Here is a 13,824-nt window from a genome sequence, read left to right on the forward strand (position 1 = left end):
AGGTGGAGCCCTGCAGTATACAATATACAAGGTCTCCAGAATGGTTGTGGTCTGTTGTGCATTGCGTCATGGCACAGTGTCATGGCTTGCAGCTTCCTGATGAGCAAGTGGCTCAGTTCCTAGCCTCCTCAGATGAGGATGAGGATGAGGAGGAGGAGGAGGAGGCTGAGGAGGAGGAGGAGCAGGAGGAGGAGGAGCAGCAGAAGGAGGACCGAGCGCCGGTCTATCGACCAGCAGCAGCGGCAGCATGTGAGTACATGGCTGCCTGTGATGCAAGGGATGCACTTATCCTGGCCAGATTTGCATAGGTTACCCATGTTGGCACATGTCTTTGGCTCCATCTTAAGACATGATAGACAATGGACATGACTCTTTGGTCTCCTTTCACTTTGGCCACCAACCTGACAACTAAAGTGTCGCGGAGCCTGCAATGTGGAGCTGCCTAAGCCGAAAGAACAGATGCCATCAAGCCAACATTTTGCCATCAAATCACTGTAATGCCTTTCAACAGGGATGGCATTTCATCAATACACATAAACATTCACCCAATCGGCACACAGATCTAGAAGTTAGGAGGAGGAGCTATAACCGGCATAAAAACCAGCGGCAGCGACCAGAGGCGTACCAAATCAACAGCAGAGGAGAGAGGTAAAAAATAATCCAAGAGTGACGTCACCAGGAAGCAGGTAGGTGATTGGTTGGTGAGTATTTCTTCTTTTTATTACAAGCTTAAATTCGGCGGTTTTTTTCTAGGGTCTGTGCTGTAAGGGAGACAGTTGGTTAACCATTAAACTGGTGTAATTTAGAGGGATTGATTTAATCTAATTAAATTAAAAAAAATTCTAATTAATTACATAGAATGGAGCAGATGATGTGTTACTGTTGCGAGATGTGGGAGCCGGTAGACCCCATTGAGGCTAACGGTGATTACATCTGTGACAAGTGTCTGCTGCTACAGGATCTCCAGCTCCGTGTTGATGAGCTGGAGTCTGAGCTTCAGATACTGCGACACATCATGGAGGGGGAGAAGTACCTGGACTCTGTGTTTCAGGAGGTGGTCACACCTATGAAGTTAATTAATTCAGATGTAGCCCATGGTCAGGGACTGGACGGTGTGACCACGAGTGAGGCAGGTACGGGGATCCAGAAGGTAGTGTTGGAGGAGCCGCAGCCCTTGCTCTTGTCCAACAGGTTCGAGCTTCTTACTCCCTGTGGAGACGGAAGCAGGGGCTGCAGGGAGGATGAGCAACCTGGCCACAGCACCGTGGAGAGGGGGGCCATTCAAGAGGGGGGAGTAAATAGAAATGTTGTAGTGGTAGGGGATAGTATTATTGGGGGATAGATAGAGTTCTCTGCAGCCAAGAGCGAGAGTCCCGTAGGCTGTGTTGCCTACCCGGTGCCAGGGTTAAGGACATCTCCTCTGGGCTGGACAGAAACTTGGAGTGGGAGGGGGAGGATCCAGTTGTCGTGGTCCATGTTGGTACCAACGACATAGATAGGACAAGGAAGGAGGTTCTGCTGAGGGAGTTTGAGCAGCTAGGGGCCAAATTAAAAAGCAGAACCACAAGGGTAATAATCTCTGGATTATTACCTGAGCCACGAGCGAATTTGGCTAGGACAAATAAAATAAGAGAGTTAAATGCGTGGCTCAAAGTCTGGTGTGGGAGAAATGGGTTTTGCTTCCTGGGACACTGGCACCAGTACTGGGACAGGAGGGAGCTGTTCCGTTGGGACGGGCTTCACTTGGCCAGTGCTGGGACTAGAGTCCTGGCGGATCATATAACTAGGGCTGTAGAGAGGGCTTTAAACTAACTAGTGGGGGGGAGGTTCCCAGAGAGCAAATAATACAAATGACAACAGAGAAGGTCATAGACTTAGGTAGCAGTGGGGAAATTAAAAACCAGAGCGTGTCAGGAAGGGGTAGAAGGTGTGGAGTAAAAGGTAAAGTAATAAAAAGGGCAATAGCAGGAACTAAGTGTCACAAAACATATTTGAAAGTTCTCTATCTGAATGCACGTAGCATTCGTAACAAAATAGACGAGTTAAAGGCACAAATAGCTACATATGGGTATGATCTTGTGGCCATTACAGAAACATGGCTGCAGGGTGACAATGCCTGGGAATTAAACATACCAGGTTATTTAACAATCAGGAAGGACAGGCAGGAAGGAAGGGGAGGTGGGGTGGCTATGTTAATAAAGGAAGGAATCACTGTAATACAGAGAAATGATATTGGGTCAAAGGATCAGGATAATGAAACAGTTTGGGTGGAGATAAGGAATAATAAGGGGAAAAAAACACTAGTGGGTGTAGTATATAGGCCTCCGAACAGTCGCAACTCGGTTGGACGGAGTATCAATCAGGAAATAGTTGAGGCTTGTAATAAGGGAACATCTATAATTATGGGGGATTTTAACTATCATATAAATTGGATGAATCAAATTGGGCAGGGCTGCCTTGAGGATGAGTTCATTGAGTGTATTAGGGATGGGTTTCTTGAGCAGTATGTAACTGAACCAACCAGGGGGCAAGCAACCTTAGATCTGGTCCTGTGTAACGAGACAGGATTAATTAAAAATGTCCAAGTAAAGGATCCCCTTGGAATGAGTGACCATAACATGGTTGAATTCCATATTCAGTTAGAGGGTGAGGAGGCTGTATCTCAAACAAGTGTGCTAAGCTTGAATAAGGGAGACTATGAAGGTATGAGAGCGGAATTGAGTAAAGTGGATTGGGAAAATAGGTTAAACGATAAGACAATACATGATCAGTGGTGTACATTTAAGGAGTTATTTTACAAATTCCAAAAAAAGTATATTCCACTGAGAAAAAAAGGGTGTAAAAGAAAAGACAGCCATCCGTGGCTAAGTAAAGAAATTAAGGATAGTATTCGACTAAAAACAAGGGCATATAAGGTAGCCAAATCTAGTGGGAGGATAGAGGATTGGGAAAACTTTAAAAGACAGCAAAAAATAACAAAAAGATTGATTAAGAAAGGGAAGATACATTATGAAAGTAAATTAGCAAAAAATATAAAGACAGATAGTAAGAGTTTTTATAGTTATATAAAAAGAAAAAGGGTGGCTAAAGTAAATGTTGGTCCCTTAGAGGATGAGACCGGGAAATTAATGGTGGGAAATATGGAGATGGCAAAAACACTGAATGAATATTTTGTATCAGTCTTTACAGTAGAGGACACCAAGAATATCCCAACACTTGACAAGCAGGGGGCTATAGGGGGGGAGGAGCTAAATACGATTAAAATCACTAAGGAAGTAGTACTTGGTAAAATAATGGGACTCAAGGCGGATAAATCACCTGGACCTGATGGCTTACATCCCAGGGTTTTGAGGGAAGTGGCGGTAGGGATTGTGGATGCATTGGTAATAATCTTCCAAAACTCCCTGGACTCAGCAAAGGTCCCGGCAGACTGGAAAACTGCTAATGTAACACCCTTATTTAAAAAGGGCAGTAGACAGAAGGCTGGAAACTATAGACCGGTTAGCCTAACATCTGTGGTAGGTAAAATTTTGGAGTCCATTATTAAGGAGACAGTAACAGGACATTTGGATAATCATAATTTAATAAGACAAAGTCAGCATGGTTTTATGAAGGGGAAGTCATGTTTGACAAATTTGCTGGAGTTCTTTGAGGAAGTAACATATAGGGTGGATAAAGGTGAACCAGTGGACGTAGTGTATTTAGACTTCCAAAAGGCATTTGACAAGGTGCCACACAAAAGATTATTGCTTAAGATAAAAAATCACGGGATTGGGGGTAATATTCTGGCATGGATAGAGGATTGGCTATCTAACAGAAGGCAGAGAGTTGGGATAAATGGTTCATATTCAGACTGGCAATCAGTAACCAGTGGTGTTCCGCAGGGGTCAGTGCTGGGTCCCCAACTCTTTCAATCTATATTAACGATTTGGAGGAGGGGACCGAGTGTAACACATCAAAGTTTGCAGATGATACTAAGATGGGAGGGAAAGTAGTGAGTGAGGAGGACATAAAAAACCTGCAAGGGGACATAGACAGGCTAAGTAAGTGGGCAGAGATTTGGCAGATGGAATACAATACTGGAAAGTGTGAGGTTATGCACTTTGGCAGGAAAAATCGTAGAGCAAGTTATTATCTTAATGGCAAGAAACTTGAAAGTACTGAAGTACAAAGGGATCTGGGGGTCCTGGTGCACGAAACTCAAAAGGTTAGTATGCAGGTGCAGCAAGTGATTAAGAAGGCCAATGGAATGTTGGCTTTCATTGCTAGGGGGATAGAATATAAAAATAGGGAGGTATTGCTTCAGTTGTACAAGGTATTGGTGAGACCGCACCTGGAATACTGCATACAGTTTTGGTGTCCATACTTAAGAAAGGACATACTTGCTCTCGAGTCAGTACAAAGAAGGTTCACTCGATTAATCCCGGGGATGAGGGGATGGACATATGAGGAGAGGTTGAGTAGATTGGGACTCTACTCATTGGAGTTCAGAAGAATGAGAGGCGATCTTATTGAAACATATAAGATTATGAAGGGGTTGGATCGGGTGGATGCAGGGAGGATGTTCCAGATGATGGGTGAAACTAGAACTAGGGGGCATAGTCTTAGAATAAGGGGCTGCTCTTTCAAAACTGAGATGAGGAGGAACTACTTCACTCAGAGGGTGGTAGGTCCATGGAATATGCTGCCCCAAAAAGCTGTCGAAGCTACATCATTACATAAATTTAAAACAGAAATAGACAGTTTCCTAGTAGAAAAGGGAATTAAGGGTTACGGGGAGCGGGCAGGAATTTGGACATGAGTCTAGGTTCGGATAGGTCATGGCCCTGTGGGTAGCGGAGCGGGCCCAGGGGCCGTGTAGCCTGATCCTGCTCCTGTTTTCGTGTGTCTAATGCTGTTAGATTCAGGAGATAGTCCTGTCATCGTGGATTGGCGGTTAGGATCAGATCAGCCATGATCTTATTGAATGGCGGAGCAGGCTCGAGGGGCCGATTGGCCTACTCCTGCTCCTATTTCTTATGTTCTTATGTTCTTATGTTCTTATATGCCTTGCCAGCTGGACCCACAAAGCCTTGGTTTCTTTGGGAGGCCTCTTCCTCCCAGATGAGGGGAAGAGCACCTCCCTGCTAGCTCTCACCCCCTCAACCAACATTTGCAGAGCTTCATCCGAGACCCTCGGGGAGACCCTTGCCTTGGAATTGGACATAGTAGTTTCTCAAAATATGTTGCAGGTGGTGCAGCATCGACAGAAATCCAGTGGAATGATCGAAGGCAGCAAGCAGCCCTAAAATGAGGCTGGAAAAGTGATATAAAAACAGAAAATGCTGGAAATACTCAGCAGGTCATGTTGAGTCTGTGCTTTCAAATATAGTTATGTTGAATAACTGGACACAGACTACAGAAATACTTAAACAGGTCTTTAGGAACTGAGGGTCAGGGCTGAACTAGAATACACTTTGCTCTACAGGGTTTATATACCGGTGTGGTCACCACCGGTACTACAATATACAGGAGCCATCAGAAAGTAGTCCATCACCTTAAGGTAGTCTCTTAAGGTGGTACAGGTTACATACACTACAATTCCTCCCCTTTTAGCTTAACAGTGTACACCCCAATTTAAACATAACATGGATAACATATATACAACTTTCATGCAAAACAGTTCAAAGATTCAGTCTCTGAGGAGGCCTCCTGATCCGGGCCGGATAACGCCTTTCAGGGGTCTCTGGTTCTCGTTGCTGGGGTGACTCATCCATTTGATCTCTTATGGATTGAAAATCATCATGTACGTTCGAGTCTGAGGTAGATGCTACAGGCTCAATAACTTCTTCAACTGGTGTCTCTGCCGTAGACATGGGGTCGAACTGTGGCCCGTTGTCTGAACATATTTGTTCCGGCAACCCATTCCTTGCAAATATGGTTCTTAGAACTGCGATCGTCTTTTCAGAGGTAGTGGTCGACATCTTAATCACTTCTGGCCATTTAGAATGTGCGTCTACCGCTATCAGAAACATGGAATCCATGAATGGACCTGCAAAGTTGACATGCACACGTTGCCATGGGGTTGAAGGCCATTCCCACGGATGCAGTGGTGCAATTGGCGGTGCGTTTTGAACTTTTTGGCACCCTGAGCAGCTTTTAGTCAGATCCTCTATTTGTTTGTCGATACCTGGCCACCACACATAAGCCCTAGCAAGGCTTTTCATCTTGACTCCCCCCAGATGACCTTCATGCAGTTCCTTCAGAACTCTCTCTCTTAATTTAGGAGGAATAATCACCCTTGTTCCATACATCAATGTTCCTTGACAGACGGACAGCTGTTCTCGTCTGGCTGAGAATGCTGGTAACAGTGGTTCGCCATGTGCCGGCCATCCCTTCACTGTCAAATCGTAGACCCGAGACAGTGTCGGGTCGTTCCGGGTCTCTCTCTCAATACTCGCATTGGTGACTGGTAAGCATTCGATGATGGTCGAGTGAAATATCTCGACAGGGTCAACTGCCGGTGCCTCTTCCGCTGTAGGTAGTGGCAGGCGCGACAGCCCATCAGCATTACCATGTTGCTTTGTACCTTTGAATTCGATATCATATTGATGTGCCCCTAGGAAAAGGGAGCATCTCTGAAGTCTCTGCGCCGTCATAACCGGAACACCCTTCTTAGGGTTAAAAATGGAAACCAACGGCTGGTGATCTGTCAGCAGCGTAAACTTTTGGCCTTGCAGGTAATCGTTAAACTTCTTAACTCCCCACACGAGGCTGAGAGCCTCCCTATCTATCTGAGCATAGTTGCGCTCTGCGGAGGTCAATGATCTGGATGCGAATGCGACTGGCCGTTCCATGCCATTTGGCAACTTATGTGAGAGCACTGCCCCGATATCTTATGGAGAAGCATCACAAGCTAAGCGAATAGGCAGTGTTGGGTTAAAGTGAGCCAACACTTCCTTAGAGGTGATCAGTGCCTTGCTTTTTTGAAAAGCCCGCTTACAATCCTCGCTCCACTTCCATGGTACTCCCATTTGCAAAAGAGTGTTCAGCGGGTGTAACACCGTGGATAAATTGGGAAGAAACTTGTGGTAATAGTTAACCAACCCAAGGAACGACCTCAACTGGGATACATTTTCCGGAGCGGAAGCTTTCACAACAGCTTCGATCTTGTCAGGTGACTTATGGAGCCCCTCCTGGTCAATGACGTGGCCGCAGTACGAAATTCGCTTTTGAAAGAACTCACATTTCTGGCGATTAAATCTGAGTCCATATTCTTTCAATCTGGTGAGCACCTGCTCTAAATTCGCGAGGTGCTCCTTATCATCATTTCCTGTAATCAGAATATCATCCAGGTAGCATTGTGTGCCTGGAATTCCCTGCAATACCTGCTTCATGGCCCTTTCCAAATCGCTGGAGCCGATGCCACTCCAAAAACCAGTCTATTATACCGATATAAGCCCTTATGTGTGTTGATCGTGAGATACTGGCGTGACGCTTCATCAACTTCCACCTGCAGGTACGCCTGCGCCAGGTCTATCTTGGTGAAGTGTTTCCCGCCAGACAGTGAAGCGAAGATATCTTCAATCCGCGGAAGCGGATATTGCACCGTGTGGAGAACCGGATTAACAGTGATCTTGAAATTGCCACAGATGCGAACCTTCCCAGGTTCCCCCGGCTTGTTGCTCAACGAACGCTTCATGACGGGAACAATGGGTGTGGCCCATTCGCTCCAGTCCACCTTTGACAGTACTCCTGAACGTTCTAGCCCTTCCAGCTCTGCTTCCACAGCAGGTCGTATCGCATAAGCTGTCGGTCTGGCTTTGAAAAATTTTGGGGTTGCATGTTCTTCAACCTTGATGTTTGCCGTAATTCCTTTCAGTGTTCCCAGTCCCTGTCGGAACACCTCCTTAGCATCGTCCAATATTTTGGACAGTCGTTTAGGTTTGACGTCGTCCTCTTTACAGGGATCTACAGTTAGTGCTTGTATGGAATGCCAGTCGACATTTATTCTCTGGATCTATTCCCATCCCAGTAGTGGTGGACCTCCCTCAGGTAACACATACAAGTCCATTCCTTGACTTTCTTTACCATTGTAGACCACCTTTACCTTTATCTTTCCGATGGGGTATACTCTTTGCCCCATGTATGTTTTCAACACCATCTCTGTATCCCTCAGGGGAATATGTGAGAATAACCTTTTATAATCTTGCTTATTCATGACCGTCAATGCCGATCCAGTGTCCAATTCCATCTTCACTTGGACTCCTGCTATCCGAAGCATGACCCAGATAGTTTGGTGGTCTGCTGTGTTACCCACATTATGTATTTTTAGACAACCCAGTTCCTTACTGCTGGAGTCTGAATCTGTCTTCTGTTCATCCGAACTGTTCTCTGTCACCTTGTGTACTTTTTTGTACTTCTTCTGCGGCGACTTTTTGCTGCTGGTCTTCTTTCCTGACCGGCATACTCTCGCTATGTGACCAAGTTTGCCACATTGCCTGCATTCTTTATCTTTGAACCAGCACTGGTTCTGGTCATGCGTTGTCCTTCCGCAACGATAACACTTTACTGCGCCCAATGCCATTTCGTTGGTGCTGCATTCCAATGGCCTTTGCTGCATTTCTGCAGTGCCTCGTGCTGCTGCCTCGTGCGATGCTGCAATGCTGAAAGCTTTGTCCAGCGTAAGATCCTTTTCCTCTAGCAGTCGCTTCTGGGTTCCTTCGTTTAGTAGCCCACACACAAACTTATCTCTCAGTGCGTCTGCTAGTCCTGTACCGAACTGACAGTACTTTGATAACTTGCGCAGTTCGATTAAGAATTCAGCGTTGCTTTCCTCTTTAAGTTGAATTCTTTTGTAGAATTTAAATCGTTCCGCTATCAGCAGCAGCGTGGGGTTTAAATGCTCTTGCAGGATAGTAACAATATCCGCGAAACTCTTTCCTATCGGTTTATCTGGTGTTACAAGTTGCCTTAATAACCCGTACGTCTTCGCACCCACCGAGTTTAATAGGGTTAGTGCTTTCTTATCCACCGGTACCTCATTCGCCGTACAGTAAACTTCAACGCGTTCCACATAAGTGGCCCAATCTTCCACATCGCTATCAAAAGCAGTGATGTTACCCGTTTTTGGCATCCTTGTTGAGTTTCCTTTTCTTCGGATTATGATTATTATTTTATTTTATTTTTCAAAATGGCGGCTTCCCGCGCTTGGCGTCTTTTCCCGCGCTTGTCTTCTTCCCCCGCCGACTAAAAATGGCGATTACCGCGCTGTTGCCGTTCTCGCCTCCCAGCGGTCCTTTATTTCCCCAGACGCTGCTGCTCTTGTTCCCCGCCGCTCCCGCGGTCCTTGTGGACATCAACGCTTTTCTGGCTGCTGCGCGTCTCTGCCCCGATGCAGTCCAGCCCCTTACACCGGCTGCGGTCGTGTTCTCCGCCCTTTTTGTCGTTTCCCTCCCCTTCTCTGACTGACAACTCGGCCGACTTTTTCCCCCGTGCCGCTCGATCGGGCTTACCCGCCGCTGTCGTCGAAGGGATGTTCACTGAAGACAGACTTCGTGGCCAGAACCCAACCTGGGTTCCCGATTGCCTCCCGTGCTATGCAGTGCCCAGCAGAATGTTGAGGGTGGATGTCCTTGTTCGACGCCCGTTGCAGAGGTGAAGCTTCCTTTGATGCAACTGCCGCTAGGTAAGATCAGACTCGTCACCACTGTTGAGTCTGTGCTTTCAAATATAGTTATGTTGAATAACTGGACACAGACTACAGAAATACTTAAACAGGTCTTTAGTAACTGATGGTCAGGGCTGAAGTAGAATACACTTTGCTCTACAGGGTTTATATACCGGTGTGGTCACCACCGGTACTACAATATACAGGAGCCATCAGAAAGTAGTCCATCACCTTAAGGTAGTCTCTTAAGGTGGTACAGGTTACATACACTACAGGTCAGGCAGCACCTGTGGAGAGAGAAACAGAGTTAACGTTTCAGGTCGATGACCCTTCGTCAGAACTGGAAAAAGCTGGAGATCAAACAGGTTTTTAAGCAAGTGCAGGGGCAGGGAAAGAGGGGAGGGGAGGAAAGAACAAAAGGGAAGGTCTGTGATGCTGCCTGACTTGCTGAGTAGTTCCAGCATTTTCTGTTTGCATCCGCAGTATTTTGCTTCTGGAAAAGTGATGTCAGCAGAGGCGAGTTTCAGTCCCAAAAGACTAATTGGCCCAAGGGAACCCACACCTCTGAAATCAACTGGCCAATTAGGGGAAAATCGCAATTTTCTCCCACCTCTCAGTGGAGGCGAGTTTGGAACCCACCCAAACCAAAACCTGCCTCCAGTGAGAAAATCGCCCCCCAAGATTTCATCCTCTTCCCACCTCATGAGTCTATATTTCATCTTCAGTGTCTGGGTGTAAGAGCTTTGCACGCAGGAAGCAAATGTCGGAAAAGCAGGCACGTTGCCTATTAAAATGAATATCCGGACATGTACTCGTCAGTGCTCGAATTTCCGATACACACTTCCTTCATTTGAAGATTTTACACCAGGACACTGAAGATTAAAATCCAGGCCGCTCATTATCCAGTGAAGTTCATTAAAAAGAAAGACTTGAATTTATATAGCGCCTTTCACAACCTCAGGATGACCCAAAGTGCTTTACAGCCAATGAAGTACTATCGATGTGCAGTCACTGCTGTAATGTGGGAAACACGACAGCCAAAACTGCGCACAGCAAGTTCCCACAAACAGAAATGTGAGAATGACCAGATAATCTGTTTGTGTGATGTTGATTGAGGGATAAATATTGGCCAGGACACCAGGGAGAACTCCTCTGCTCTTCTTCGATATAGTGTCATGGGATCTCTTACATTCACCTGAGAGAGCTTGGATTAACATCTCATCCGAGAGACGGCACCTCCAACAGTGCAGCTGTCCCTCAGTACTGCACTGGGAGTGTCAGCCTCGATTTTTATGCTCAAGTCTCTGGAGTGGCTACTTGAACCCACAACCTCCTGACTCAGAGGTGAGAGTGCTGCCCACTGAGCCACGGCTGACGCCTAGTAGTCATTCAATCATGATTAGGAGCAGGTGTGAAGGAATAAGCAATATAACCTATTCAGAAAAATACACTATCTCAGGAAAGAATTCTGGCCTTTTAAAACATGACAAACTGGGTTTGGAAATTTAGAAACCTAACGATGAAATAGCTATGAAAGCATTCTGGCACCCTGAATAAATAACCTTATTGAAACAGAAGGTGAAGGGCTCCGACAGGCTGACCTTTGGGAACAAAAACAATGGTTCACCATTCTAATTTACACTTCGTAAAGAAGCACATAAGATAACGAACATCTGCCCTCGTAAAGATGACATCAAGTAAGGAACACCTGCCGTCACACCGTTTTTTATATGGTAAATTTAGAACACCATGGCCTAGAAATTCAGTTGCTTGCGGCACCAGTTTGCGCCCAAAGAGGCCACTCAGAGGCTTTAGCGCCTCTGGCCACAACCACCGCGATATTTAGCGGGGCGCTAATGGCGGCGTTAGCCTGTAGCGCTGCGCCGCCACCGATGACGTCATCGGTGTGCGCAGCGCCCCGCTACCGCCCCGAGGGCCATATTAGGTTGCACCCGCCTCTTCCGCGCCGGCCGCAAATAGCGACCGGTACACAGGGGCCTACCTGTGGCGGTAGTGGCGCTAGTTAAGGTGGAGGTGTGGCCGGCCACTTTTTCGGCGGCCGCCTGCCCGCACCTCCGTCCCTGGCCTCCTACACCCCCCCACCCCGCGGCATTGCCGGCTGTTTCCCGAGTGCCCGGCACTTCTCCTTGGTGCCGGGCTCATTTGCTGGCACTCGCGAGCGGGGATCATGCTGTTGCAGGCACCTCCCCCTTAACAGTGGGAGGAAGGCCTGCAGTACCACAGCCTGCCGTGCCGCAGCGGGTGGCGCTGCGGCACTTTGCACGCCAATATTCAGTTTCAGCGCCCCAAGCGGGGCGCCGAAAGCCTTGTTTAGCGGCCGGCTTCCATTTGGGGCGCTGAAACTGAATATCCCGATGGCGCAAGTGGCTCCGTGCGCAGCGGTAATTCTGGCGCCCAGGCGAGCTTGGCGCCCCAAACTGAATTTTTAGCCCCTATAGAGGAGACATGATTCTGGCTGAGGTGGCTGTAAGAGGTCGGCAGAAAAATGACTAGAGATAATTAGTTTGCATCAGCAGAAAACCTTAAAGGGAATACCACAGGAAAAGGGTATAAATATTGAACTATCAAATGGGTTAACAGACTCGCTTTAATCGGGTAAAGCGATTCTCGGCTTCAGAGGTGGCTCTGTAAGTCTCCAACTCTTTGTACCTCGGGGATCAAAGGTATTTGATTTTGGTGGATATCCTGTAGAACACTACGAACTGTAATACTGTAGTGAAGTTAAGATTTAAAAGTAAGACGGCAAGGATTCTGGTAAAGGAAGTGTTCTCCCAGTGGGGACTGCCACAGGTCGTGGAGTCCGACCAAGGGAGTCATTTCATGGGGCAAGTAATGCAGGCCACCTTGAAGCTTTTAGGGATTGAGGGGAAATGGTATGTGGCTCACAACCCACAGTCATCGGTGGTTGTGGAGCGCCTTAACCGGATGATTAAAGAAAGGCTAAGGAAAGAGATAGGGTCGTCCCTGAAAAAGTGGGATGAGGTCCTGCCGTTAGTTTTAATGGGTGTCTGGGGCCAGCCTCTCCAGAAGCACAGGGAATTCCCCGCATGAGCTCATGACTGGGAGGGTCATGCGCACCCCCACCCACGTTTTGGCACCGGTCCTAATGGAAGCCCAAATCTGGGAAGTGAATCAGGACAAGTTTGTACAGAACCTGTATGATAAATTAAAACAGATTCACTGGCAGGCAGCCAGTAACATGGGGAACCAGCACCGGAAAAATCGGTTGCTTCTCCAGCCCCAGAAAACCCACGAGTGGAGGTGGGAGACCAGGTAATGGTACGGAACTAAGCCCAGGTAGGGGCATTTGAGCCACTATACATGGGGCCGTATAGCATAGTGGACAAGGCAAGCCCCATGGTGTACGCAGTTAAACTCCCAAAATGCACAAAGTGGTTCCATATTAACCAGTGCAAGCAGTTTAACCCAGGGGAGAGAACAACAAAAGTCAAACGACACCAAGGCCCAATAATGAGCATGGTGGACACGGGACTTCCTCCTATGATTTGGGACGATGATGACTCAGTGGCCGGGACAGTAAGGAGGACCAGTAGGGTCCCACGGCCGAGGACGCCATGGACGCCTCCTTACATGCCGACCGTGAGCCGCAAAAGGCCCCGGCGAGAAGAGCCTTAGTGGGGGCACCCGGCAACACGGGTAGTGATGTACATAGTCTGAATGTACATAGTTCTTGTATATAACGAAGCCAGGCCTGTGGAGGTAAACCCTCTCACAGAAAGGGATTGCTGCTTTTTGTTTTCATAGGAAGCCGAGGACGGAATGGAGACAGCCCTGAGACTGAGCGTGATCTTGGTGTTGGCCGGAATGGGCCACAGCAGGAGAGGGGACACCGAGTCGTTCCTCCTCTACGGCTGTACTGGGGAGGACGGACCCACTGTGACTTAGGGGAGTAGGAGGGGGGACACAGATGGGATGGCAGCCTACTTCTACGAGGGAAGATGGCCAGGGTGGCTGGGGTCTAATTCGACGAAATACTCCAGCCACACCGGGTTCACGTATGGGGAGGCTTCCGTACCATGTCCCCAACTGAAGGTCACAGCCACACGGGTTAGGGTGACCGAGGGCAAGCGCGTGTGCTTAAGATGCAAGGGACACATTCCCCTGGGACGGTGGTGGTGGCTTAGGAATTTGAG

This window comes from Somniosus microcephalus, unplaced genomic scaffold (assembly GCF_052327205.1).
Source record: "Somniosus microcephalus isolate GS21.2 unplaced genomic scaffold, FLI_Smic_1.0 unresolved_chr1, whole genome shotgun sequence".
Taxonomy (NCBI): domain Eukaryota; kingdom Metazoa; phylum Chordata; class Chondrichthyes; order Squaliformes; family Somniosidae; genus Somniosus; species Somniosus microcephalus.